The 27,773-nt window shown below is 42.5% G+C and overlaps 1 protein-coding gene across 2 annotated transcripts in view; it reads left to right on the top strand.

The window, feature by feature from the left end:
- Positions 1-27,773, top strand: part of DAB1 (DAB adaptor protein 1) — a 642,426-nt gene that overhangs the window by 340,094 nt on the left and 274,559 nt on the right. For both annotated transcript variants that reach the window (XM_081915801.1, XM_081915802.1), the window contains one exon: positions 20,928-20,989. The gene's annotated coding sequence lies outside the window, so the exon portion shown is untranslated. The remainder of the gene's footprint in view (positions 1-20,927; positions 20,990-27,773) is intronic.

Raw genomic sequence — 27,773 nt, 5'->3', positions numbered from 1 at the left:
TCTGGCCCTCCAGATGTTTTGAGATGTTTGAGGTCATCCCTGACCATTGGTCCTGTTAGCTAGGGATGATGGGCATTGTAGTTCCAAAACATCTGAAGGGCCAGAGTTTGCCTATGCCTGAAGTAGAGCATCACTTAGTCTTTTAAATTAAATTCATTTTCCTCATAATTCCAAATTATATTGCTGAATAGAAGTGAAAGACCTTTTGTACATACTCAAACACTCCTTCTCTTCCCTTTTTACTAAAATATTTTAAAGACTCACATGCCATTCAAAATAGTTCTTTAGAACTAAATGCTGATCATTCCTGGCTCAAATTAAGCTTCTTTGAGTCATGTGCTACATAATGATGTGTTATTTTATATTAGAATGATGCATATGGATGGAGTGTCCTCTTGTCATTGTTACAGTCAAAATTTACAGTTCTCCACAGAATATTTTTTTAATGTGGAGAACTGCTCAACTCTTGGCTCTCACTGCTCTTTGGAGAGTCTACCACGGCACAAAACATAAAGATAATGTTTTTCCTCCATTTCCGGGCCTCCCTTGTTTTTACCAAAAAGTCAGTATCTCCCTCAGCTGGAATGATAAACCTAGATTCCGAAACAACAAGCACTTGGATGAAGCCCTCAAAAGGCAAGCTTCCCAAAATTGTGGCTATCAATGAAAACATAGGTAGTTGTGTTTTTCATCCCATTCTCTTGTGCTGGCACTGGCTAGCATGAAGGCTGTGGAAATAATCAGATGATGTTTAAGCTGAATACTTACTGAAAATTCCTGTTTTTTGTTTCTCATGTGGGATTATAAACTAAGGATTGGTTCAAGCATAACTTTTTAAAAATGTGTGCACCAGGGATGCAAAATAAATTTGATATTGTTTGCATTTTAATGTCAACTACCTAACTCACACTTTCTGAACCAATCCTCAGATTGAAACACAGTTGTCCTTTGAAATTTGTACTCTTCTGAATTTTGTGATGCAGTTCTTCATCCAAACAATGTGTGCAAAAATGCACATATTAAGACAAAGTGTGCCTATGTTTGCATATTCTAATGAAAACAACAAACAGAAATCCATTATATTAGAAGAAATTTCATGCAAAAATGTGTATCTCAGTCAAAACTGTACTCATACAGAGCCAGTGTGGTGTAGTGGTTAAGAGCGGTAGTCTCATAATCTGGGGAACCGGGTTCGCGTCTCCACTCCTCCACATGCAGCTGCTGGGTGACCTTGGGCCAGTCACACTTCTTTGAAGTCTCTCAGCCCCACTCACCTCACAGAGTGTTTGTTGTGGGGGAGGAAGGGAAAGGAGAATGTTAGCCGCTTTGAGACTCCTGAAGGGGAGTGAAAGGCGGGATATCAAATCCAAACTCTTCTTCTTCTTCTTCTTTTTCATACTAAAATACCATTGAATTTTCATGACTTTTTTTAAAAAAAGACAAATTGCTGTGGAAATGTGGAGAACTGAATTTAAAATTAGAAAAATTAGAAATCAAACCTCACCCTTTTTATCAGTCCCTAGTGTGTACCTTAGCAAATGCATGTGCTCTATGGTGCTGGAATTGGCCACAATGGCAAACATCCTCTCCTCCTGTGTTATATTTGAAGGATACAATCCCATTCCCTGACTTAAAAAATGACTTCCACTGAGACTGGGGTAGGAAATGGAGAAATTTTAATGTCAAGAAACTTCCAGGCAAGCCAGAAGTCAAACATTCCCTATCAGAAATTAGGTGAAAGCATTTTCCACTTATTAAATCCACTATTGAAATTGCCATTGTTTCTTATCTGGTTCAGCATCCAAATAAAATTGTTGTCCAGTTACAACTAGCCAAAATGGATCCAGTGTATGCATTCAATTATACAGAAATCATAGCTGTGAGAAGTGTGGGTAAATCCAAACTATGTGCACTACACTATGCAAAAATCAAATTATTCTGTACTAAGCCTTTCTCTCTCTAGATCTGTATAATTTTTGCAAGCCCCTTTTTTTGTTCTAGATTTTGCAATGTTAATGACTTTGACTAATTGTCAACACCACCAATTACTATGACTGATACCTTATCATTTCCTACAATGAGCAATGCTAATTAAAATTGATCGTGCTGCCATTCTGGCACTGCAGCAAGTTCCCCTTTCATTTCCCCCCCCCATTTTTTATTTTTTGTTTAAACATTAGTGTATTGTGCCAATTTGGTGAATTCAATAAGGAAAGCTCATTATTTTGATGTTTATTTTTCTAGCAGGGGTTTGAAGTCATATCGAAAGCCAGTTACAGATGTTGCAGAAATAAAATGGCAGGGAAAGAATTAATTTTTAAACTATCAAAGCCTACGCTAATAAGAATACTTAGCTCTCTAATAGTGTGGTGCATTTTTAAAAAAATAGCATATGCATTGAAATAATAAAATAATGCATTTTAATTTCAAATGATAGGCACAAATAAATATCATAACTAAGGCATCCCGGTGAATTAGGCTCTTCCTTCCTTCCTTCCTTCCTTCCTTCCTTCCTTCCTTCCTTCCTTAAGTAGAATCTAAACAATGGTAGATAAACAGAGGCCCACTTAAGCAGCAAAATCTGTCCCACACTGATAGCCCTGAGCTCATCCCTTGTGATGTGTCCCACAACTTCACTCCATAACTTTACACTGTTGCTCAAGATGTACCTCTTTCCCTGGCCTTTGATATAGATTCACTCTATTCTTTTGACTGCCAATTGTTTTAGCTGATTTTAGTATTGTATTTTTATATTGTTGCAACTTATGGGAACTTATGGTGAAGGGTGGGTAAAAATCTAATGATGATGGTGTTTCCAGGTGCATTGTCCGGTACAAGAAAACCAATCTGTGCCACTAAACAGAAAGTTGAGTTCAGATGCAAGCCTCTGTTGTGCAACTCTTAGTCTTCAAGACATATACAAGTCACATGAATGTCATCTTCAAAGATGCTCCACAGAGATATATGTATGAGACAGGAATCTGCCTTATAAAAAATCAGAGCACTGGTCTATCCAGTTGGGTATTGTCTTCGCTGATACATGGAAGCATGCAGAGAAACAGATACAGAGTGTGCAATTATGACATTCACTGGGATTTTTCTTGAACAAATCCACTGTGTTTAAATTATAATATAATTGTGACTGCTGTCATTCAGAGTTAAGATGAAACCAATATAAAAATATTTGCTCAGCAGAAATGTCAATATAAAATAATCAAATTAGAAATGAATCAAGTGTATAATTAGCCAGAATAATGCAGTCTTTTATGACTTTCCATTTGAAATCACATTGGGTATATTTGCAGTAGGTAAATTAAAACTTTTAAAAGCTTGGTTTACAGTTAAAGCAGCCTTTGCCAACCTGGTGCCCTCCAGATGTTTTGGACTGCACACCCATGCTTTTCAGAGGCTGAGTTAAAGCACCATAGTAGGATTTAGCTAGTTTAGCCTAAGTAGAGTTTCAGTGCACACTGATTTTCCTCCATCGCCCTTTGTTGGAGAACTGAGTGGCAGCTGAATTTGACAGCATTACCAAGCACAAACCCAGAAACATTGGTCGATGGTGCTGAATCCTTCTCTAAACCCTGCTTGTTCTCCATGCAGAATGTTATTTGTATGTAGCCAGTCAGTTAACTTCATTTGTAAATGGTGAATGTATAACTTTGAAGGGCGATCTAGCAGGCTGATGGGGCGGTAATTTTGTGGCAGAGACCTGTCCCCTTTCTTGACGATTGGAACAATGATCTTTATCTTCCATCTGGGAGAAATTTGGGCTGAGTTATTTATTTGTGTAAATAGCCAGGCCAAAATAGGTAACCACCATTCCGAATGAGTCTTGAAGAGCTCTGGAGGCAACATGAATATATGCCACATTTATCACGATCTTGGTGAAGATCTTCCCCATTTACAATAATGAGAGAGAAATCTAAAGCCTTCCATTTTTAAAATGAACAATTATTTCAAGCTAGTCTGTATGTAACAAAGAGAAACGGACCAGAGGAATGACCTGAAAATGTTAATACATTCTGTGTTTGGCTTCCTTCATACTGTATGTCAGTTGGGCCGGAAGCCTTTTCTCATTTACGAGCCACCAGTAACTTTTGCTGAAACAACGAGTGCAAATGAGAAGTAAAGAAAATGTGCCTTGCATGTGGGTTTTTCCTTCCAAAGGAGATACCAAGCAGTGCCCTTTCCAGAACTTCATGTGCTAATGGAAGCACATTATCTTCTAATAATGGTACCATTAATGCATGTCACCCTTGAAGCTCAATATGCTGCTTCGCTTTTCCTGAGAAATGAAGGTGTGTGCCATTCTGCTACCGGAAAGAGTGTGAATGCAGTGCAGTGAGTGATACTAGGAAGGATACTTTGCAGTTCTGTAACATCCTCTTTGTAACCTCTATGGATCGTTTATGAGCACTTAACAAGTATGAAGCCTCAACATTCCTCCTTAAGGTCACAGAGCAATCTGTGGGAAATGAATAGATGCCAGGCCTCTTTACTGAGAATATTGATTCCTTAGTTGGCCCTTTTCAGGTTGGAAATACCTGGGGCCATTTCTAAAAATTTTTTTGTGAATGGTGGGGATCATGGAAGCACAAAGAAAAAAGGTTCCCCACCTGTATGTTTTCGGCAGAGATACTGGAAATCTTTCCTGATATGATTATGGTCAACATATGCATGGAATTCTTTTCCTGTAGAGCTCCAAGAGCATCTATCCCAAGCAAAGGAGGAGCCATTTTACTTCCAACACACTCAATGTTGGTGGAAACTGGTGACATGCTTTTACATATGAATAGTAATGCAAATCTCTTTATTGCCATGGCTGTGCTGATTGGGAAGCTCAGATTAGGAATGGACAAATCGGTCAATTTCCAGTCGCCCTGTCATTTTTGTGTGTTTCCATTCATAAGTCTGTTTCATTCTATTTATGCATTGATTACACACACACACAGGCATAAATATGCACACACGTATTTTCAAACTCTGCAAAAAATTGCATTATTTTCAGTAGATTTCTTCACAAAATCCACATTTACCCACCCTGCTCATTTACTCCTGAAATCTCATTTTTTATATAGTTAACCTTTTAAAATAAACATGTTTGATACAAATTCAGAGAGGTGGTAAAATATACTGAATAAGTGGGCATAAGAACATAAGAAGAGCCCCACTGGATCAGATCAAAGTCTTACCTAGTTCAGCATCCTGCTCTCACTGTCACAACCAAAAACCTTTGAGAAGCCTGCAAGCAAGACATGAGCACAACAGCCCTCTCCTTACTTGTGCTGCCCAGAAATTGGTGTTCAGAGGCATACCACCACCAAATCTGGAGGCAATTTATAGGCATCATGGCTAGTAGCTACTGGTAGCCGTTTCTTCCATGAATTCACCTAACCCCATTTTAAAGCCATCCAAGCTGGTGGCCATTGCTCTTTTCATAATGTTTTCCAGGTCTGCAAGTGTGGAAACCATGCCTGATCACAGTATTCCAGGTGTACCATAGTTTCAATAACAGCCTTATGATATTGACAGTTTTATTTTCAATCCCTTTCCTAATGATCCTCAACATGGAATCCACCTTTTTCACAGCTGCTGCACACTGGGGCAACGTTCTCATCAAGCTATTTGTCATGACTCCAAGATGTCTTTCCTGGCCAGTCCCTGCCAGTTTAGACCCCATTAGCATATATGTGAAGTCAGGATTTATTTGATTATTTTTTTGTCCCAGGATGCATCACTTTACTCTTGCTTACATCAAATTGCATTTGCTATTTTAATGGCATTCACCCTCTTTCGAGAGATCCCTTTGAATTTCCTCTGTTATCAGCAAACCTGGTCACCTCACTGCTTGCCATTATGAACAATTTAAAAAGCACAGATCACAATAACTATTCTTGGGGGGAACCCACTTCTTACAGCTGTAAGATCTCTCTGCTTCCTGTTCTTTAACCTGCTACTGTTCAATAAGAATACCTCTTCTCTTATCCCATGACTAATAAGCTTATCCAAGAATCTTAAGTAAGAGACTTTATCAAAAGTCCATGTGCATGATCTGTACTGGATCACCCCTTTCTAACTGCACAGTGCATCTTCCTTCAGGCAGATCTGCTGGAATAAAATATCTGTCATATACCCATAGAAGTCCTTTTCCATATACCACCCTGCCTTTAATTGAATATTTCTGTGTCCTGTTCTTTTGGCAGCTCACTAACCAGTATACCTTTTGGGCTGATCCAGGTGTAATACTAAAAACAAGGAAGCTTTAAAGACTCTTGGACTTTTGCACCCCCTGCCCTTCTTCCTCTTCCCTTTGTGTGCTGAAATTCTTTCCATCCCCCACATTCTGGTTTGAGTCATAGTTTGCTGTTCCACCCAAACCAGAAAACTATGGTTTGTGCTTGCCCTGCAACCAACTATCCCAATACATTAGTACCTAAATAAGGAGAACAATTAAGAGCTTTCCCTACCTTCCTCTCAAAAAAGAAAAGAAAAATCATACTGGTTCCATTCAGATATCTGTGCCTTAGGTGCCAAACTAGAACATGAATAACGGATAAGGTGTTTTATTATATTTTGATTAATCATTTATACAGTGTTTTACAATATTTATTTCACTCCTTGGCTGGTGAAATGTCACCTTGCTCTTCTGTCAGTATACAGTTGTCAACAAACTGGCTAGTTTTCACTTTAAAAGTGCTGACAGTGTTAGTAATCTAATGTTATGCTTAGTATAAAGCTGAATCTAAGCCTCTAAAAAACATGGTAAAATATCCTTGGCAACAGCTCTTGGCTAGAGCTGGGATGGGCAACCTGTGACACTCCACATATTGCTGAACTACATCTCCCATTCTCCCAATGTGGGATGCTCTTGGGGGCTGATGAGAGGTATAGACCAGAAACATCTGGAGAGTCACAAGTTCCCCATCCCTGGACCAGAGCATAAACAGTGTGATTATGTTTATAGAATGCTCCACTTAACGAGGATTAGGAAGTTGTTTTTAACAACAGCAGCAACTAAAGCAAATTGGAATGGTCATTTTGCTTTCTCCAATGAAGATATTCTAGGTGGTATTAATGGAGTACAGGAATTGAGTTCTGATTAATATAAATTCATTTTAAAGCAATTTATTAAAAATGCATTAGAAGTTAGAAATATTGATCATGATCCAGTCCAGTTTCAGGGGCTATGAATTGGTCCTATCAGATTAAGCACACATTTTAAAATTATATTTGTTTGTTGCATTTATATCCTCCCTTTCTCTCCAAGGAGCTCAAAGTGGAGTAAATGGTTCTCCCCCTCTTCATTTAATCCCTACAGCAAACCTGTGAGGTAGTAGGTTAGTCTGAGGGACAATGACTGGGTGAAGGTCACACAGTGAATTCATGGCTGAAAGGGGATTTAAACCCTGGCCTCCCAGGTCGTAGTCTGCCACTCTAACAACTATGCCACGCTGGCTCTTTCCCACACAGCTGGAGCTGAACTTGTGAAAGTGGAAGGAGCTTTCCTGTCCCTTTCTCCTCACTTGCTGCCCCCAAACGGCCTCAGCAGAAGGTCTGGGGACCCTCCATGAGCAGCACTGGCTGTGCCATGGGGAGACTGTAGAAGGAAGAGGGAAATGCCCCACATCAGGCAGAGACCAGGGTGGCGGGAGGGAAAGGAGACAGAACAGATCTGTAATGTGAACAGCTTGTGGAACATTTGGTCCAATCCATTTGCAGCCAGTGAAACTTGAACATACTTAACTCTGACTGGAGCATGTTCATTGAGATCCTTCAACCATTTCCGGAGAGAAAATGCGTTGTTTCATTTAAATGACGTTATTCTTTCCAAAATATATCTAACTTCGTTATTCTTTCCTTCCCTGAAGCGGGATAGCTCCAACTGTTTGCTCCTACACTCTTCATTTCCACGTTTGGCTTCCTTTTAAGCATTCTGGCACATTTCATGACTAACTTGGGAAGATACAAATCAATCCAGCAGTGTTATGTCTACTGTCCCTTGGACACAAATAGAAACAAGCACTGCTAATGATGAATCTCTTGCGTCTGTAAGACAACTGACTTTGATTCAGTCACTCATTATAGTTCTCTGTGGTCCATTGAGAAACTAGACTAAGTTTTCCCTTATATTTTGCATTGCAATAAAAGACAGTGGGAAAGGCAATTTCCTAAGTGTTAACACTGGGCACAGAAATGCCTCTTTTGAAACTGCTGATGGTTGAAAATAGGAGCCATTAGTTAGTTAATGAAAGTTGTTCATTCTACTTTCCTGTGATCCTAAGGGTTAATTCTCGTGGCCCTTATTTACCGGGAGATCACTGGAAATTCAGTAGATGGAGTATCTGTAGTAGTCCTTAGATTACTGTTGGGTATATTCATCAATCACAATATGTGTGTCCTGAAGGACTTCCTATTGTAATTCCACATTAGAATCCTCTTTTCCCAGAATGGCTGCTCTTACTACTTACTAAAGATTTTTTAAAAAAAAAACCTCTGAAAAAGCATATAAATCTAATTGTAATTTGCAAAGCACGTTGCCAAAAATAATGCGAGTAACTGCATAGTAAAGAAAGAGTACATTTATATGTTTATTTCCTGGTTTCCTCTAGATTTCTATCTTAGCAAATGTTGTTTCACAAAGCCCTAATGGTAGTCAACTACATAAAGTACAATAAAAACAAGATTAGAAAATCAATAATGGTTTTAAAACTGTGCGTGTAAACCACAGTTGGTGGTGGGGGCTATACCAGAAAGCATAATACATACAAGCAAGTAACGTGTCTTTTCCCCTCACCATCCCAACGGCCTATTGAAAAGATTTTTGTTTGTTTTTGCTAATCTAATAATATTGCTAATTTAATAATAAACAAGAGGGGCGGCCAGTAGCTAAAATAATGTATACTAAAACAACTGATGATTTTTATGAGGACTATAAGAAAAAATAACAAATTGATGCAGAATTGAACTGAACTTAACATTGGGGGTGGGGGAATGTGAAATTGAAAGAAATCAAAATCGTCAAATTCTGGAGGTGGTGGAGCAAACCTATTTAAGATGCTAATCCAGGATGCACACTCTCCCCCCATGCCCCACCCCAGTAAATTGATGGGAGTGTCATGCAAATGCTGTTGCAGTATTGTTTCTGAGTCTTCTGTTGCTCAAGTACCCCAGCATTAGTGATGATGACCAAAGCACAATGGGTCAAGTTTTGATTGTCATGGGGGAAGGGCAGCAACTGTTTCAATTCTTTCTCCTTCCCCATACAATGTTCATCTGTGCAAACATGCTTAATCCGTTTGCTAATGAAACAGTCTGTAGAGTCAGCAAAGTCACTGGGCAAAAAGTTCTGCTTATATGCCACTCCTTCTTTGGTGTGTTCAGATCCACATACTGTTTTGAAATAGCTGTAGGCCTATACCCTGTGCCTTCACTTCACTCGGGATGCAGATGTGCAAAGACTGAGCAGAACACACTTCATCCACTATACTTTATTGGAGCCCTTTCCATACAGGTATTCTCCAGGTGTTTTGGACTACAATTCCAATGAGTTCTAGCTCCCATGATCAGTTGTCAGGAAAGACGGGAGCTGTAGCCAAAAACATCCAAAGGGTACTTCGCTACAGGAAGCTGCATTATTGCTTCTGTCCATTTCTAACATACTGGTTTTTTTTTTTAATTTGTGCTACAAAAGAACAATAATATCAAAGACAAGATGAGAAAGTGCTATTTTATTATCCTTGGCATTTGTGGTTAAATATACTGTTTGGGTCCATGGAGTTTTCTTGGCAGGGGTGCTTGCCGGTACTTTCTTGGCAGGGTTCCTACTCCAGGTGGATCACGTTTGGTCAAAACTCTCCACTATGACCTGTCCATCTTGGGTGGCCATGCACAGCATAGGTCATAGCTTCTCTGAGTTATTCAGGCCCCTTCACCATGGCAAGGCAATGATCCATGAAGCATCTTAAAAAGCAGAGACATCACCTTGCTGACAAAGGTCCGTATAGTTAAAGATATGGTTTTCCCAGTAGTGATGTATGGAAGTGAGAGCTGGACCATAAAGAAGGCTGATGTGATGGGACGATGAGCTGCTTGTGCGTAAAATGCAAGTCCCTCAGAGTTTGATCAGGCTTTCAAACCTCTGCCTGTGACGGAGCCCCTCCAGCATGGCTGCGTCAATCACTAGTAGAATCCGAAAGTGGCTGCTTTCGGAAACGTTTCCAACATAAAAGCTCCTTAACGGAAACATGTCGTCTGGCCTCTCGGCGTGACAGTTTCCGTCGAGGTGTGGGTGTCCCTATAGGAGGTCCTGAGACCTCCCCACTGGTTTCACTTGAAGCGTCTCTGAGCCATCCCTCCGACTCACTTTCCCTTGGAGTTCTTGCTCGCCCTCTACTGGTTCCCTCTTCCGCTGCTACTGCTCTCTCACCCTCAGTGAGCCTTTGCGCCTCCGGCGCTTTAGATGTCAGTTCCCTGACATCCACCTCCCCTCCAGGGCCCCCTTCACCCCCTCCCGTCTCCTCTCCTACTGGCGGTGAGGAGGTAAAACCCTTGAAAGAACCTCCCTCATCTTCCGACGTCGCGAACACTTCCTTCCACTTGTTGCTGTTCCTACTCTCTAGGTACTCTTCGTCATCAGAGTCCACTCCCTCTTCCAACTCCGACTCCGCGAACCCTTCCATTTCCTCTTCCTCATCGGTGGTGCCGAAATACTCCCTCCTAAACCTTGCTATCGGCTGAGGTTTCCTCGGGAACCTTTGATGGAACGTTTCTGTTAAAACCTCGTCATTGACTTCCTGCGCACTTACCCAGGTGTTTTCTGACTCCGGTTCCCCTTCCCACGCCACTAAATACTCCACCTGATTTCCCTTCCACCTGGAATCGAGGATTTCCGCTACATGGTTGCGGCGTTCCCTCTCTTCCAAGGCTGGTCCCCTGACGTGCTCCCCTTCACCTCCTCCCCTGTATGGTGACAGTAACGACCTGTGGAACACTGGGTGCAATTTCATGTGATTGGGTAATCGGAGTTTGAAAGCTACCGGGTTGACCTGCTGAATCACCTCAAAGGGTCCCAATCTTCTGGGCCTCAGTTTCTTACAACCCCCTTTGAACGGCAACCCTTGGGTTGACAACCACACTTGATCCCCCACCCTTATGGTTTCACCTTCCCTTCTGTTCTTGTCTGCCTGCTTCTTATATTGTGCCTTAGCCCTTTCTAAGTTGAGCTGGAGCTGCTGATGGATGGCTTCCATCTCTTCTACAAAATGTTCAGCCGCTGGGACGCTCCATCTCTCCCCTCCTTCCCCTGGAAATGCCCTGGGGTGACACCCGTAATTAGCCAAAAAGGGACTCATCCCTGTGGACACATTCTCCGCATTATTGTAGGCAAATTCTGCCAACGCCAACTTTTCGACCCAATCGTTCTCTCTGTCATTGACATAACACCTAAGATATTGTTGAAGAATGCCATTTGCCCTTTCCGCCTGCCCGTTGGTTTCAGGGTGCCGGGCAGTTGAAAAATTGACTTCCACGTGTAACAAGCTCATGAGCTTCCTCCAGAACCTGGAAGTAAATTGTTTGCCTCGATCTGAGATCACCCTCGAGGGAGCCCCGTGCAACCTAAAGATATGTTCCACAAACAACTTCGCCGTTTCTTCCGCTGTGACTGCATGTGAGCATGCTACAAAGTGGCACATCTTAGTTAACAGGTCTACTACTACCATGATGGCTGTTTTCCCCTTGGACCTTGGCAGATCCGTCATAAAATCTATTGATATCGCTTCCCAAGGCCGTTCTGGTGTGGGTAAAGGTTCTAATAACCCTGCCGGCGCCCTTCTTTCCCCTTTGGCTCGCTGACATTGGTCACACCCTCTTACATACTCCCTTACATCTTCCCTCACCTTAGGCCACCAAAATTCCCTGGTAACCAACCACATGGTCTTGTGTTGCCCAAAATGTCCCGCCGTGGGGCTAGCATGCAACTGCTTGAGTACTCTCCCCCTCAATTCACCTTCGGGTATATACAGTGCCCCTTTGTAATACAATGCCCCATTTCTTTCCTCAAAACCTCCGGGGCTCTCGCCCTCCCCCCTGAGACCTCTGAGCTTATCCTGGGCATATTCATCATTTTCCGTTTCCTCCACCAGTTCTCGTTGCCCCACCATCGCCGCCCCACACACCCAGCGGTCCTCCGGGATGACATGTCTCTCTTCGATCACCCCCTCCCCTTCCCAATATTCTGGTTTGCGTGAGAGCGCGTCCGCCCTGACGTTTTCTGGGCCTGGCACATAACAAATCTCAAAGTTAAATTTGGAGAATTCCTGTGCCCATCTCACTTGTCGTTGGTTGAGCACTCGAGCTGTTCTCCAATACTCTAAATTTTTGTGGTCGGTGCACACTTGCACCTTGTGTTGTGCCCCAATTAATAAATGTCTCCACCTCCGGAATGCTTCGTGAATGGCAAGTAGTTCCCTGTCATACACCGTGTAATTCCTCTCGGACTTATTCAGCTTCCGCGAGAAGAAGGCACACGGTCTCCACTCCGACGCACTCCTCCCCGGTTGAAGAAGGACCGCCCCTACCGCCCGGTCGGATGCATCTGTTTCCACTCTCATGGGTTTTCGTAAATCCACATGCAGAAGTTGTTCTTCCGAGGCGAAAGCCCTTTTCAGTTCTTCAAAGGCTCGATCCGCCTCTGCCGTCCAAACAAATTTCTTCTTGCTGCTGAGACAGTCGGTGATGGGCGCCGTCAAGTGGGCAAAGTTCTTGATGAACTTCCGATAAAAGTTCCCAAATCCCAAGAATCTTTGCACGTCCTTCTTGGTCTTCGGTGTCTTCCATTCCAGTACCGCTTGGACCTTGCCTGGATCCATGGCCAATCCCTTGTCTGACAAGCGGTACCCCAGGAATTCCACCTCCTTGGTATGAAACTGGCACTTCTCCAGTTTCACCCACAGCTGGTTGGCTTGCAGCCTGCCCAACACTTCTCGAACGTCCCTCACATGCTGTTCCTCATTTTCCGAATACACCAACACGTCGTCTAAAAAGGCCACACAATTCTTGTAGAGCAAAGGTCCCAGAACGTGGTTTATAAAAGCTTGAAAACACGCGGAGCCCCCTTGTAGACCGAAGGGCATAACGAGGTATTCAAAGGCTCCCAACGGGGTAAACATGGTGGTCTTCCATTCATCTCCCTTCCTTATGCGTATCAGATTGTACGCCCCCCGCAGGTCCAGTTTTGTAAAAATCTTTCCCTTCCTTACTCTGGTCAAAATGTCATCAATTCGGGGCATAGGGAAAGCCAGGGGCTCCGACACTGCATTGAGGGCCCTGAAGTCACACACCAGTCTCGGTTTGTCTGTGTTCTTTTTGTCCACAAAGAACACTGGGCTGCCCCCCACCGCTCGGGACTCTCTGATGAAACCTCGCTTCAAGTTTTTGTCAATGAACTCCCTCAGCTCCTGCATCTCCCTGTCTGACATGGCGTACAGCTTGCCTACTGGGAGTTGGGCCCCTGGGAGTAGGTTGATTTGACAGTCAAAGGGTCTATGCGGTGGCAGTTTGTCTGCTTCCCTTTCGCTGAATACGTTGCTCAGATCTGCGTATTGCGGGGGCACCTTCCCTTTGTCCATCACTTCCATCCCCGCTAGGGTGACTCTGTCTCCTCCCGAAACCTTCCCCTCCTTGCAGTGTTCTAGGCAATGCGCTGACCCAAAGGAGACCACCCTCTGATGCCAGCCCACTAGCGGATCGTGTAGCGCCAGCCAGCTCATCCCCAAAATGATGGGCGCTCCTCCCAGGATGGCCACATTAAACGCTATCTGTTCGGTGTGCCTTGCCACTCTCATTATCATCGGGACAGTCTGTTGGCTAACTTCTCCCCCCAACAGCTCTCTGCCGTCAATCGTAGTCACCTGCAAGGGGTTACTTAAAGGGATAGTCTGTATCTGGTGCTCAGCTGCAAACTCCTTACTCATGAAATTACAGGAGCTGCCTGAATCCAAAAGCGCCTTGACCTTTAGTGGATGTCCGTTTGGCAGTTCTAGTAACACCTCTATCACTAAAGCGGGTCTGGGGGGTTCTGGCATGGGCACTTTCATTGCTCTTTGGCCTGGCTGCTGTGCCCCAACGGTGGCAGCCAGGCGTTGGCTTTTACTTGCTCCTTGCCTTCCTCTTCCTTTCCCCCAACAGCTCCTGCCATCCCTTGCCATTCCTTTCTTTGTGGGCAAACTCTGGCAAAGTGCCCTGGCTGTTGGCAGAGATAACATCTCTTGGCGCTCTTTCCCTCCTTTTTCCGCCCTTCACTGGGATTTGAAACTGCGCGCGCCCACGCTGTTCCAACTTCCATCGGCTCTGCCGGCGGGAAAGGTGGCTCTGGAATGTCTGGAATGCGGAACTCCCTCCAACGGTCTCCTTTCCCTTCCCGCTTTTCCATAGCCCTCGCCTCCTGGCGCGCTCCTATGGCCAGCGCAGATTTGGTTAACTGGTCCATAGACTCCGCCCTGGGGCCCCGGGAAAGCTCATCTTTGACGGTTGAAGAAAGCCCCTCTTCGAAAAGCATTTGGATGGGCTCCGCCGATAGGTCCCACCCCAATTTGTGAATCAACATGGTAAATTCAGTCCAGTACTCACGGACAGATCTGCTTCCTTGCTGGCAAGCCATTAACTGCCTTCGCACCACCCCCTGCTCAATATCGCTGGAAAACATCAGGTCCATGGCACGAAAAAACTTCCTCGTGTCCTTTAAGATCTCATTATTCGCTGCCATCAGGGGTCTAACCCAATCTTTCGCCCCGGATTCGAGATGGCCAATCACATACGCCACTCGCGATTCCTCATCGGGGAAGTCATCAAACTGCAAGTTTAGAGCGTATTGCATCTCTGTTCTAAAGGCATGATAGTTCCTGGGATCCCCCCCGAATTTCTGCACCAATCCTGGCACCTTTCTGGCGAGCGGGGTGGTTTTCTCCTTTCCCTTTTCTGCATCCTGAGCCCTCCTCTCCTCAAGCCTCGCCGTTTGCAGCGCCAACTGGATCTCCAACGCCCTGTACCTTTCTTCCAGGCTTGGACCTCCTCCAGCTGCTCCTGCTTCCCCAGTTCCGGCTGGATTGCTCATGATGCTTCTCCCTGCACAAGCTGGCTTTCGGAGACTTTCGGATTGCTGTGATGGGACGATGAGCTGCTTGTGCGTAAAATGCAAGTCCCTCAGAGTTTGATCAGGCTTTCAAACCTCTGCCTGTGACGGAGCCCCTCCAGCATGGCTGCGTCAATCACTAGTAGAATCCGAAAGTGGCTGCTTTCGGAAACGTTTCCAACATAAAAGCTCCTTAACGGAAACACGTCGTCTGGCCTCTCGGCGTGACAGTTTCCGTCGAGGTGTGGGTGTCCCTATAGGAGGTCCTGAGACCTCCCCACTGGTTTCACTTGAAGCGTCTCTGAGCCATCCCTCCGACTCACTTTCCCTTGGAGTTCTTGCTCGCCCTCTACTGGTTCCCTCTTCCGCTGCTACTGCTCTCTCACCCTCAGTGAGCCTTTGCGCCTCCGGCGCTTTAGATGTCAGTTCCCTGACAGCTGATCACCAAAGAATTGATGCTTTTGAATTATGTTGCTGGAGGAGACTCTTGAGAGTCCCATGGACTGCAAGAAGATCAAACCTATCCATTCTTAAGGAAATCAGCCCTGAGTGCTCACTGGAAGGACAGATCCTGAAGCAGAGGCTCCAATACTTTGGCCACCTCATGAGAAGAGAAGACTCCCTGGAAAAGACCCTGATGTTGGGAAAGATTGAGGGCACAAGGAGAAGGGGACGACAGAGGACGAGATGGTTGGACAGTGTTCTCGAAGCTACCAGCATGAGTTTGACCAAGCTGTGGGAGGCAGTGGAAGACAGGAGTGCCTGGAGTGCTCTGGTCCATTGGGTCACGAAGAGTCAGACACGACTAAATGACTAAACAACAAAATACTGTTTGGGTAGGCTTTGAATTCATTATAAGATGCTATGTGGCTATGTAAACATGCATCTTGACCATCTGGGTGTGTGTGGTTTTTTTGAAAAAATACTACTATGCATCTAAATCAGGCAGAAGCTAGCCACTAGAGGTCTCTTTCTAAAAAGTGGGGGGTTGGATTCTCGGGAATTAGGGAGAAAAGGATTTCTGCCTAAAGGTTTTTTTTTGGGGGGGGTAGATTAGTCATGTACTGTTTTGTTATGGCATTTAACTGTACTACGGTTTTCTCTGTGGTGCTTTAGTAAGTCAGCTTTCAGGGGCCTTTCCCATGTAATGAATATGAACTTATTATTTAGTTATTATAGCAGCGCAATGGACAGTAATGCTTCCCCCAGCCAACCTAAATACTAATGTAGGGCAAGGCTTTTAGAAAAGTTTGGAGAAATGACTCTGTACAATAATTGTGATGATGAATCTCCTCCCCTCCTGAGAATAATGACATAAATAGAGCCCCATGAAAGGCCTATATAGTCCAGCATCCTGTTCTTACTGAGATAATCATATCAGGTGTCTATGGGAAGCCTAAAAGCAGGACCTGAGTGGCAATAATAATAATAATCACATACACATACACAGACACAGACACATACACACAAGTTTCTAGTTCCTGTGGCTGCTGGGGGGGGGGCTATTCACAGGAATGCCCAGGTAACAGAGAGAATTGTTTGGAAGCACACAGGTTGCCCACCATGCTAACCTGAAATCCACTTTGTTCATATAAATTATGTTATCAATGTACAATTAAGAGCCAGGCAGGGGATGGACCATTGACCTAGCCTGGTTCTTATAGTCTCATTCAGCAAAAGCAAACCAGGAGCCCATTGGCTGTGACGTTCAGCTTGAGTGCCTGCGGATGTCTAGCGTTCATAGATTTACTTTTCTTATGTAAGCATTATCCTAGCATGCAATATCAGTATTTAAGCCAATGACCTGAGAAATGCTGTTTATTCCAGTTTGACTTCTCTGCCTCCTCTCCACTTAATCATTCTTAATTTTATTTATGTATCTCATCTCCCTAGTGAGACAATGTGCTAATTAACAGTGTAGCTTATTAAGTTTATGTTATTTTCTCATCATAATGTATACACCAAATGAACCCGATGCTACAGCTCAGGTTGCTGAATGGCTGATCTTTTTATTTCAGTAATAAGACACACATGACAAGTGGTGCATTCCTGGGTGATTATGCTTCTAGGAGTGTTAGGGGACACAAGGTCAAAAGGTTGAGTGACTTTAACTACCTGAGAAGAGCCATATAATCCCCTGAAAATGGGTTGTCTGGAGTGTGTTATGCCTGCTGCATGGAGTCATGAAAGTCATAAAGTGTGTGTGCGTGCACTGAGGAAGGGATGAATAGTCTGAAGTCCTTGTCTAGCCTCTTGCATGGAAGCAGGATCTACAAAGCTACACAGAACAGAGCCAACCTCTTCAAGATCTTGCTTTCTCCTTCCCTGCACACTGCAGACACAAATTTATTTTGTTCTGCTATTCCACCTGCAAGTGTCCTTGTAGAAGACAGCTGGTGACAATAGAAGACAGGCAATCAAAGCAAAACCATACAATAAGATAATAAACAGTAAATAAGTACTCAAAGCAAAAATAATACAGACATAAGAAGCATTTTTACAGCGTGTGCACGCACACACACACTCCCCAAACTCAGAATGGAATTGTCTGAAAATCTTGATGTCAAGCTTATCTACACAGGGTTGATTTTTTTAAAAAAACTATCTCACTCCTTAACAGAAGCAAAAACACTCAGTTCTGCAAAGAATGAAGTTATCACACCTCATTCACATTATTATATTTATTATAAGCATAATATATTGCATACATGCAGTATACACTCCAGATCCCCTAAGTAAGGAGCACATAAACAGATGCATACAACAATGTATATAGCTGTATGATATATAGATAGATATAGATAGATATATAGATATAGGCAAATTATGCTCCATAAATATGGTACAGCCCACAATTTGACTCTCTTATATTTAGCATAAGATATGGGGGTTGTGTATTATTTTGGGTGGTGGTTGTTGTTTTTGTCTTGTGAGACAATGGAGTGCACCACCAGGGGTGAAGTCAAATTGCTGGAGAATCAGATCACCTGCTGTGACTGCAGAGACTGGTAACTTGTAACTGCTTTTTCCCATGTTGTTCTTGCTGTGTTGGCAGCACCAAAGTGACCTCTCTGGGGCACAAGCCTGAGTAGTATGTATGGAGGTCCTGGGCTGCCCAGATGACAAGACCTTGCTGGTCTCTCTGATTTGATCTAAAGGAAAGGAGAGCAATATATTTGGCACCAACTTTGCCAAGGAATTGCTGGAAGGAGGCATACAGGACACTATCCAACTGTTTTAGGGACTCCACTCCAGATTTGTGTAGGGGTTACTACTTAGCCTTTTCTTCCTCCTTAAGATGTACCTCAATGCAGTGGGTATTTGACTCATTATATGCAAAAATTATGTCCCAAATAGACTTTTTTAAAACAAAACAAAACACAGCAATACTCAAGTGCAGGGACAATGCTGCAGTGCAGGAACATTGATCTTGGCTGCGTTGAAATCCCTAACAGTAGTGAGCAGTTTAAAGCCTTCCCTATTGTCATGGCCCCAGGCCAAGAATCCTCCTACAGCAGCAGCCCTGAGGAGGAGATGCCTCAACTTCCTGGCCCTTCCACAGTGTGTCCACTGGCATCTCAACTCTAAAACACCCAAGTCTGGACCACAGATATCTCAGAGGATTGGGAGAACTCCCAGGATTTTTCTCTGAAACAGTCCCCACTGCTAGAAAACCCACTCCTTAAAAAGCAACTGGCTGCAGATGGACACTTAGCAGGTAGGGTTCCATCTTGACTACCTAGCCCACAATATAAGGCTCTGCCAGTTGTTCCAAGATACTTCTGAGATAGCTTGTGTTTTCTGACTCAGCTGCAGGATCTCTAACCATGGTCCTGAACTTGTACTTTAGTCCTTATCCAAGGTCCTGAATTTTCCTTCCTTTCCCATCTGCTCCTAATGGAGTTATGGACTGGAAATGGGACAGATATTCAGGGAACAAAGATGCAAGAAACTTGCATTAAAGCTTTTTATGAATTAATAAATTAATTTCAATTTACAGACTCTTGAAACAAAACAAGTGCTGAAAGCCTGCATGGTTTGTGGGAATCATATAGGAACCCGATTTCTCCATAAAAGAGAGGATGGAAATTTGTGGTTCCCCAGATGCTGTTGGACTCTATCCCTTATCAGTCTCAGTCAGCATTGCCAATGGTCTGGGATAATTGTCCAGCGACAGATGTACTCCAGCAACACCAGGGCAGCAATCTAGACCTGGAACATCATTCCACATTTGGACAGGTTTCTTTGGGGGTGGGAGATGAAATCAGAATACTTTCAGAACATATTTTGTGGTGTAAACTTCTTGGATCTTGTTTTGGGTTAAAAATCCTATTAAATATTAGTAGGAAAGATGTCAAGGTCAAACTGGAAAGTAGTACATTTGTACCTTGGATCTCAAATGCCTTGGCTCCCGAACAAATCGGCTCCAGGACGATCGAAACCCGGAAGTGATTGTTCTGGTTTTCAAATGTTCTTTTGGAAGCCAAACATCTGATGGGGCTTCCACAGCCTCCAATTGGCTGTAGGTGTTTCCTGCAGCCAATCAGAAGCCGCACTTTGGTTTCCAAACATTTTGGAAGTCAAACGGACTTCCAGAACAGATTGTGTTCGACTTCCAAGGTATGGCTGTATGTGACATGAGGATTTATTTTAGTATTATATTTGCAGAAATTTTTTTGAAAACCAGTGTGTGTATCACAGTATGCTCTTTCAAAATGCTGCAGACTTCTTTTGACACACACACACACAGCGGCAAAGTCCTACTCAACATTCATCAAAGTATTCCTAAGTTAATGTTACTCTTCATAAAATAAATACATGAGGCTTCTGTGTGTATTCCAAGCCTTAGGGCTTTATATGTAGATCTGTGCCATTAAATAGAAATGCATTGGAGCTGCTATTCAAAGGGTCACAACTTTCAATACCAAAGGAAATTGCTGAAATTGTTTTAATATATCTGCTCTTTTTCTCTCCTTGAAATGCCCACCACAGTATATTGGTTCTTAAAGGATTGACTCTATTATTCCGAAAGACTCATTGAACACACCAAGTGTATGACTTTTATGTGTGCAGAAGAAAAGGTGGAGATTAAAGCCATTTGGGGGGGGGGGTTGTTAGCAACGGAAAAACAAAACGAAGGCCCTCACATATCTGTATAGTTATACAAAGAAGAGCTGCAGGGTTCTTGACAAATCTGAAGTGCTAAATTACTCCACCCTTCTTAAACCAGCATTGTGGACCATTTTTGCAACATCTTTGGTCATTTCTGTGAAAGGTGACCTTAAAATGTAATATTAAGAATAATGGGATGACTGAGAAGCAATAAGCATGTCCATGTTGGTCATGTGATTATTGTGTCTGTCTCAAGTTGATTGCTCACCGGTCACTGCCACCAATAGGCCTTTATTTACCATGTGAACAAAATGTTAGATGGAGGATACTTTATCAAAAGATGATAATTTTATTCCTTGATAATTACTGGTCCCAAGTGATCGTGTGAATTACCCTTAATCTGGTTTGGTTTTCCCCAGATGTTCTTTATTCTATATTCCTCCATGGATCTGCTTGATAAAAGCTCAGTCAACCAAACTGATGACAGATTGAATCATAAAATTGTAGAGTTGGAAGGGACCACAAGGTGATGCTAGTCCAACCTCCCAGCAATGCAGGAATCTTCTGTCCAACATGGGACTTGAACCCACTCTCCTGAAATTAAGAGTCTCATGCTCTGCTGGCTGAGCTATCTGTATTTGTAAATCCAGTTCCCTAATTGATATTTATTTCTTTTAAACAGTGGCCAAGGCATGGTGACTGCTAAGTGGATCTAGGCTTCATGACCGGAAACAGATTACTGAGGTAATTTGATGCTTTTTTATTATTACTGGTCAAAAGAACTATGTTTGTTTCAACTATCAAACATGACTTCTAAGGGCAGTAGACAATCAAAGGTCAGGAGGACAGACTGTATTTCATTTTAAATTAGCATTTAGCACTGGCAGACAGTAAAAGTATGTTTTCAAGTATAGACATGAATTAGTAAGTCCTTTTTAATTCAGACAAAAGAAATATTTTATACAGAGAACTGTTGGGTTGATCTTTCTCAATCTACGATCGCTTAGTTACATGAAACAACTATTATAAAACAGTTATCTGTTGTGCTCAAGGATATTGTGCAGTGTACAGATTTAGTCTTTGGTATTTGTGTGTGATAGGACCTGGTGGCCCCAATATATTATGAAAGTGAAGACTGACATTTATTTGACAGGTGTTTTATTGAGGTATACAATGTGGGCGTAAAACATCTTAGCACACATGTTTTGCAACTTCCTCTGCTTAGAGCTCACTTAGAGCTCCTAGCTCTAGCTCTTAGTGAGTCCATGCTTTCTGTACCTCTTTCCAGAAGAAGAGATATACATTTTGCTTGGCTTTTCTTTTTGTTGTTTTTGTTTCTTTTATAAACAAGGTAAACTGAAGTCCTTCAGTATAATGAGCAATGAGGCTTGTAGGTTCCTGGTTATTTACTATGCTATAAACAGCAGAAAAAGAGGAAATGTAAGTGAGCTGCATTTCATCTGTCTATTCTGCTGCAACATACGAAATGAAACTTGTAGATCAGTGAAGAAGATGAACACCACCAAGCTACTGAGGCTTATAACTGTCAATATGAGCAAGATCACAAGTCTTATTTTTACACATTGCGATAGAAGTGTACAAAGAGGGAACATCACTCACTCAAGCTTCTTCACTTGCTGGTTCTCCATAACATGGAAACAGGTGTTTTGAGGAGACCAAAGTAAAAATGCATTTGCTGTATCCCTAGATCCAGGAAAAGGAGCCGGGAACCTCTGCCTCATGGGACAAATTTGGCCTACCATGACTCCCTATTTGGCCCCTGAGGCCATTTGAGTGAAACCTTGCCCTTACTTGCCTTGCACATGAAATCATATATGACATCGGGGAGTGGGAGGGAGGTAAGTAAGGGCATGGCTTGGTCAAAAGGGGCTTTACAGGCACAGCCAATTTGTGCAATGCTTTCAAATTGCTCAACAAACAGCTGGCACTTAGGAAGCAGTGAGCACAGGAATTGTGAAGCAGTTTGTACAGTGCTTCCAAAACGCATTAAAATCAGCAGACGATGCATTCATACCATGCTGGACACATCTGGCCACCACACTGGCTAGCTTGGACTGCATTATGAGGCTGCATCAGTTGGAAATGACTCTATTTTGCCCTTTCTGCTCAGAGGAGCTACAGTGGTGGAGCTTTCCACTGCCGGTCAAAGGATGATCTTCACAGTGGACCTCCCTTTAGCTCCTGGAGTGTCACCTTAGGGACTTAGGATGGCACACTCAGTATGTACAGTGTGTGTGTAATCATATATTTTATCTTGCGCGTGCACACAAGAAACAATGCAGTTTCTGACATGAAATGATGTTTAATCTAATCCTATAGATGTGTGCTCAGAAATGAGTCCTATTGTGTTCAATGGGACTTATTCCCAGGTAACAGTTCCTAGAATTTCAGCTTGGGTTTAAGGAAGTTCAGCTTGTATGTAGCAGTTCTTTGTTGTCAGCCTTGACCTGCCTTCACAATAATGCATTTGGCACTCTCATGCTGTGTCAGAAAAGGGTATGTGAGGAATATGTCCTTTTATTACAGCTCAGCAAAGCTAACAGGTACAAATAATGCTGAATGTATCATGACAATGAATTTAATGCACACAGCACAATAAAAGGATTGCTAATATGCCAATAATGTGATTGAAGGAGTTGATGGAGGTGGGAAGATCTCTGTGTAAATGAATAAAATTGTATGTAAAAAAGAGCTAGAAGAATGGATTTGCTTCAATATCTGGGCAGCTGGTTGCAGGCTTTTTGAAGCATTCTTTGTATGTGCATTTGTATATGACTGTTTCACAAATAGCTTGAAGTAGCATATATGAAGAAAGGATTCCATCTTTCCATCTAGGAAATGAGTAGAGTGAGACCTGTTTGAATTTGAATGCTGAAACTCTAGTAAAAGACCATCAAGTCATTTTAGGAGCTGGGCAGCTGGCCATGATGATATTATTATTATTATTATTATTATTATTATTATTATTATTATTATTATTATTATTATTATTATTATTATTTTCTGCTCTACAGCTTTGGAATTTAAAGTGGCTTGTGATGGAAATAAAATAAAATCAGGTAAATCACAGCAAATGCAACATTAGTTGCCAGAATGAAGCCATATTAAACTAAAAATGCTGTGACTTCCCTGTTTCACAGGAGAAAAGGGGAAGTTTGCATGCATAATTAGCTTTTAATCCTTAATAGCTGAAATGTTGTGAAGCTCTTGGCAGCCCTATGACAGGATACATTTGTAAGCCTATATATAGCATATTTAATCTTATCCTCCATCTGAAAAGTGCCTAGGTTTTCTGTTCTGGATGATGGATGGATGGATGGATAGGCACATACACTCACACAATTCTGCTTAAAGTAATCCCCTCTATCCTTTAGTCTGTAGCAAATATACCATGCTTGATTTAGAATTGTTGGTAAATTATTTATCTTCTGTGGCTCATGTTGTATAGAAAACAAATGGAACACTGTCTTTTGCCGAAGCTTTGAGAAAAGGGGAGACTTCCTTCGGAGAGAGGTGAAATAGCATATATACTTAACAAATGTCATTGGAACATTGGGGTTTACTTTAAAGGTTAAAGTGGGTTAGATGGATGTTTCTTGGGAAATGACTTAGGGCTTATGTGCCTTGAACTAAATCCCCCATTTTGCCCATCTTGAGCTTGCTACTTCTGCTGTGCACTCCTGCAAACTGGTTGCAAGACATTGTAGAAACAAATCCATTAGTTTTTGCTCAGGTTAATTATGATCATCCCAGTGGAGCAGACAGAGACTATCATTTTGACCTCTTTAACTGTCTTCTGGGGGAATTGCCTCCATAGGAAGTTTCTGTATGTAATTATTCCTGTGGATACCCTAACAGGAATCTCGTACAGTAGTCTCCCTTCTAACCTCAAAAATCCACTTGGAGACAACCAATATAGTCCTTTTGCATCTATCTATTTTCTAGAATAATTTTAAAAAGCGTTTCTGTTGATACAAATGCTTGATCCAGACTTGCAAATACATATGGAATTCAGCAAGGTAAGCAGTTAAGGATGATTTGCACCACATTTCCTGGGCGCAGATTCCTCAGAATTATACATCAGTTTCACCCAAGCAGCCATGTTTTCATTTCAGCTGTCATTGGGTGATGGATTCTTGACTTGGGGGCACAGCAGAAGTGTGCGAACCAAATCCTTGGTTGAGTTATTTGCTCTGCTTCCTAGTCCTGAATTGTTCCCTTTGGATACCATGCAGTGGAGGAGAGAACAGTATAAAATTCCACGAATAGTCATTAGTCCTTAAGTGCATGAGCATCTAATGCCAACATCACTAGAGTATTATTGGCAATATTTCTGGGTTGCAGGGGCAGTTATAGCATAGTCATCAGATTTCGGTGTCTGAAATAAAGCGGGATTTTCAGAACTTCTGCAAATGCATTCATGAGAACCCTTTTGAAATAACTGCTAGGATGCATGGCACATTAGTCAGTAGGAAGCATTCATTTTCACAATGCCACATTTTACTACTAGCAATATTCATCACAAACTGTTGCTTCCATTTGGCAATATTGTTAACTAACCTACTCTGGTGTCATAACTTCCATCAAGAATTGTGACTCTGTGGTGTTGAATTATACCGTTCAATTGCAACTACCATCTGATCTGCTTCATGCTGTGCAATCTTTAATTGGTACCTGCTTCTGTATGTGATCCAGTGTAGAATATTGCTGGAAATAACGCACTCATCTTCTCCTTACCTCCTTTGGAGAGTTGTTCCGCTTTCCCAGAGATCAAAGACAAGGAAGTAACAGGTGTGCCTCTCCAGGTTCAGGGAGTGCGACATGTTCTTTAGTTGATCTCCCACTGTGCACCCACAGCGAACTCCATCTGGCTTCCTTTGCACTGCTTCTGAGTAGAAGATGTAGCTGCTAGGAAGCATGGGTGTTCTGCAATATGCTACTTGGCACACAGTGTCTCAGGCATACCTGTCGGAGAACTGGGATCAAAAGGGAGGGAGGCCATAGTGGCAAGTATCAAGACAGTTCTACATTTCCTCTACACCATAGTACTGTATTTTTTTCTGTCAAATATGCTAATGATCATCAATTGCCTATTCATGTTTTATTTTATGTTAGTTTTTACTGAAGACCTCTTTTCTGCATGTTATGATTAGGTGAATGTCCATAAAAAACCTAACTTGTAAATGTATAAATATTGAACAGTTTGCCTGATGATTCTAACTGCATTTATGCTAGAATAATTGGTGTAATACATAAGGGGGGGGTGCCATTGATATATTATATCTAGATGACACTTGTGATACTCCTAATGTTCCTGGACTGCAACTCCCATCATCAGTGATAATTGCCTATGCTGACTGGGGCAGATGGAAATTGGAGTCCAAAAACATCTGGAGGGCCACAGGTGCCACACCCTGATCTAAATGCTGGGCAAACCTGTGGACATGCTCACATAGGATTCTACTAGGACAGAGATACAGTGGTACCTCGGGTTAAGAACTTAATTCATTCTGGAGGTCCGTTCTTAACCTGAAACTGTTCTTAACCTGAGGTACCACTTTAGCTAATGCGGCCTCCCACTGCTGCCGCATGATTTCCGTTCTCATCCTGAGTTCTTAACCCGAGGTACTATTTCTGGGTTAGCGGAGTCTGTAACCTGAAGCGTATGTAACCTGAAGTGTAGCACCCTGCTTGTGGTTAACGCTTAGCTGGAATGAAATATTCAACGCAGCAATAGAGAAATTAAAATAATAATTTATTTGTCAGACAAATAAATGAGAGACACAGTGGTATATGGTTACCGAAGCTCTGCCCACTCCAGCCCTGATGGCCAGCACTTATATTTCCTCAGCCCAGCCCCCTTGCTCCTCTTTTGGCTGCCTCTGTCCAATCAGCCTGGTTGAAATTCCTATTGGCTGTTTGCTAGAACCAATCATAAAAGATACACCCATTTCCCATTACCTTTTATGGGAGACAAAGAGCTATATTTCCTTCTATCCATAAATGGCAGACAAGTAGCCATATATCTTACATTTGCCTCGACAAGGCACCTTAATTATCAGATCATCTTTGCCCTATTGCCCTATTCACTCCAAAACAGATGGCTAATGGTTTTAAATTTTTATCTTAAACAGAGATCTTGGGTTCACCTTCTCACACACCATCAATGAAATAAGAATCTAACATAAGAATCTAACATTTCTTACTTTCTAAATCCTTTGCATAATTACATTTAAGCCAATATATTTCGTACATAACATATATAGATTTTTAGAAGCAAAGGCCTTTTCAAAGTAAAAAGGAACTTAGTAAAAACACTTTCCAAAAGCAACCCCTTAAATTTACACCCCTCCTTTCAAGCCAGCTGCTGTTTCTATTAGCTCCTGCCCTTTAACCTTATGAAAATATGGCTCAAGTCTAATGGGAGGCACCTAGTATTATTTTCTGTTAAACAATAAATCCTACTATTTACTAACTCTTAATTAGTGTTTTTGCAGCTTGATTGTATTCTGTAATATGTGGGGTCAGTGTAACCTTTTTGTTCCCAGCCTATAATTCCCTTTTACAACTTTGAGAATTTTGGCTCCTGCTATAAATCAGGGGGGCCCTTGTCCAGGAGGATAAACATGTGTCAAAATCCTTAGCCAGCTGGTCTTCTGCCTGGCATAAAAACATTTGCAAATATATCTTTAAGCCTATTTTAAAATACAGGCCTTGATCATATGCCTCAGAAGCATATGTAACCCGAGGTACCACTGTAACTTTTATTGTGTTGTGGGTCCAGTTTTTTAATACAGAGATACCTCTCCCACTCCAATATTGAGTCCTGAAGAAACCAGCAGGAGGAGCCACTGGGGTATTTTTTGTTATATCAAGCCAATGACTGCATACAACTACTGCTCTGGATCCCCAGGAATTATTTGCACAAAGGAGGCAATGAAGCTACCTTGTACTTCCAAGTGATCACTGGTGTATGTGTGGTGGGATCATCACTGAGAATGAAGCAGCCACACATAAGGCCTTGCTCAACTGGGAAATGGAAGTGTCACTATATATTCACTGAGTAAATAACCCCTAGGCTAAACCAGCATTCAATTCACTGGTGTTTAGTATTTTTATTTAAAATGCAAAGCTAGGTGGTGGAAGTAGGAGTGGTGAAAAGCAGGCTCTGATTTCTTCCATAATGTCATGCTTGCCTTTCCTCTAAAATATCCTAAAATAGCTCACAAGAAAGTAATATAATGAATGCAATTAGATGAACATACTACATCCACATACTCTTCCACTGTATCGAAACAGCAAGTGCTAGTACTGACCTTTAAAGCCCTAAATGGCCTCAGCCCAGTATATCTGAAGGAACATCTCCACCTTCATTATTCAGCCCAGACACTGAGATCCACCTCCGAAGGCCTTCAGGAGGTTCCCTCACTGCGAGAAGTGAGGTTACAGGGAACCAGGCAGAGGGCCTTCTTGGTAGTGGTGCCTGCCCTGTGGAACGCCCTCCTAT

Source organism: Podarcis melisellensis (genome assembly GCF_964234715.1).
Source record: "Podarcis melisellensis genome assembly, chromosome: 6".
NCBI classification, from domain to species: Eukaryota; Metazoa; Chordata; class Lepidosauria; order Squamata; family Lacertidae; genus Podarcis; species Podarcis melisellensis.
Note: the sequence above shows the minus strand (reverse complement) of the source record. Positions and strands in the feature narration are given on the sequence as shown.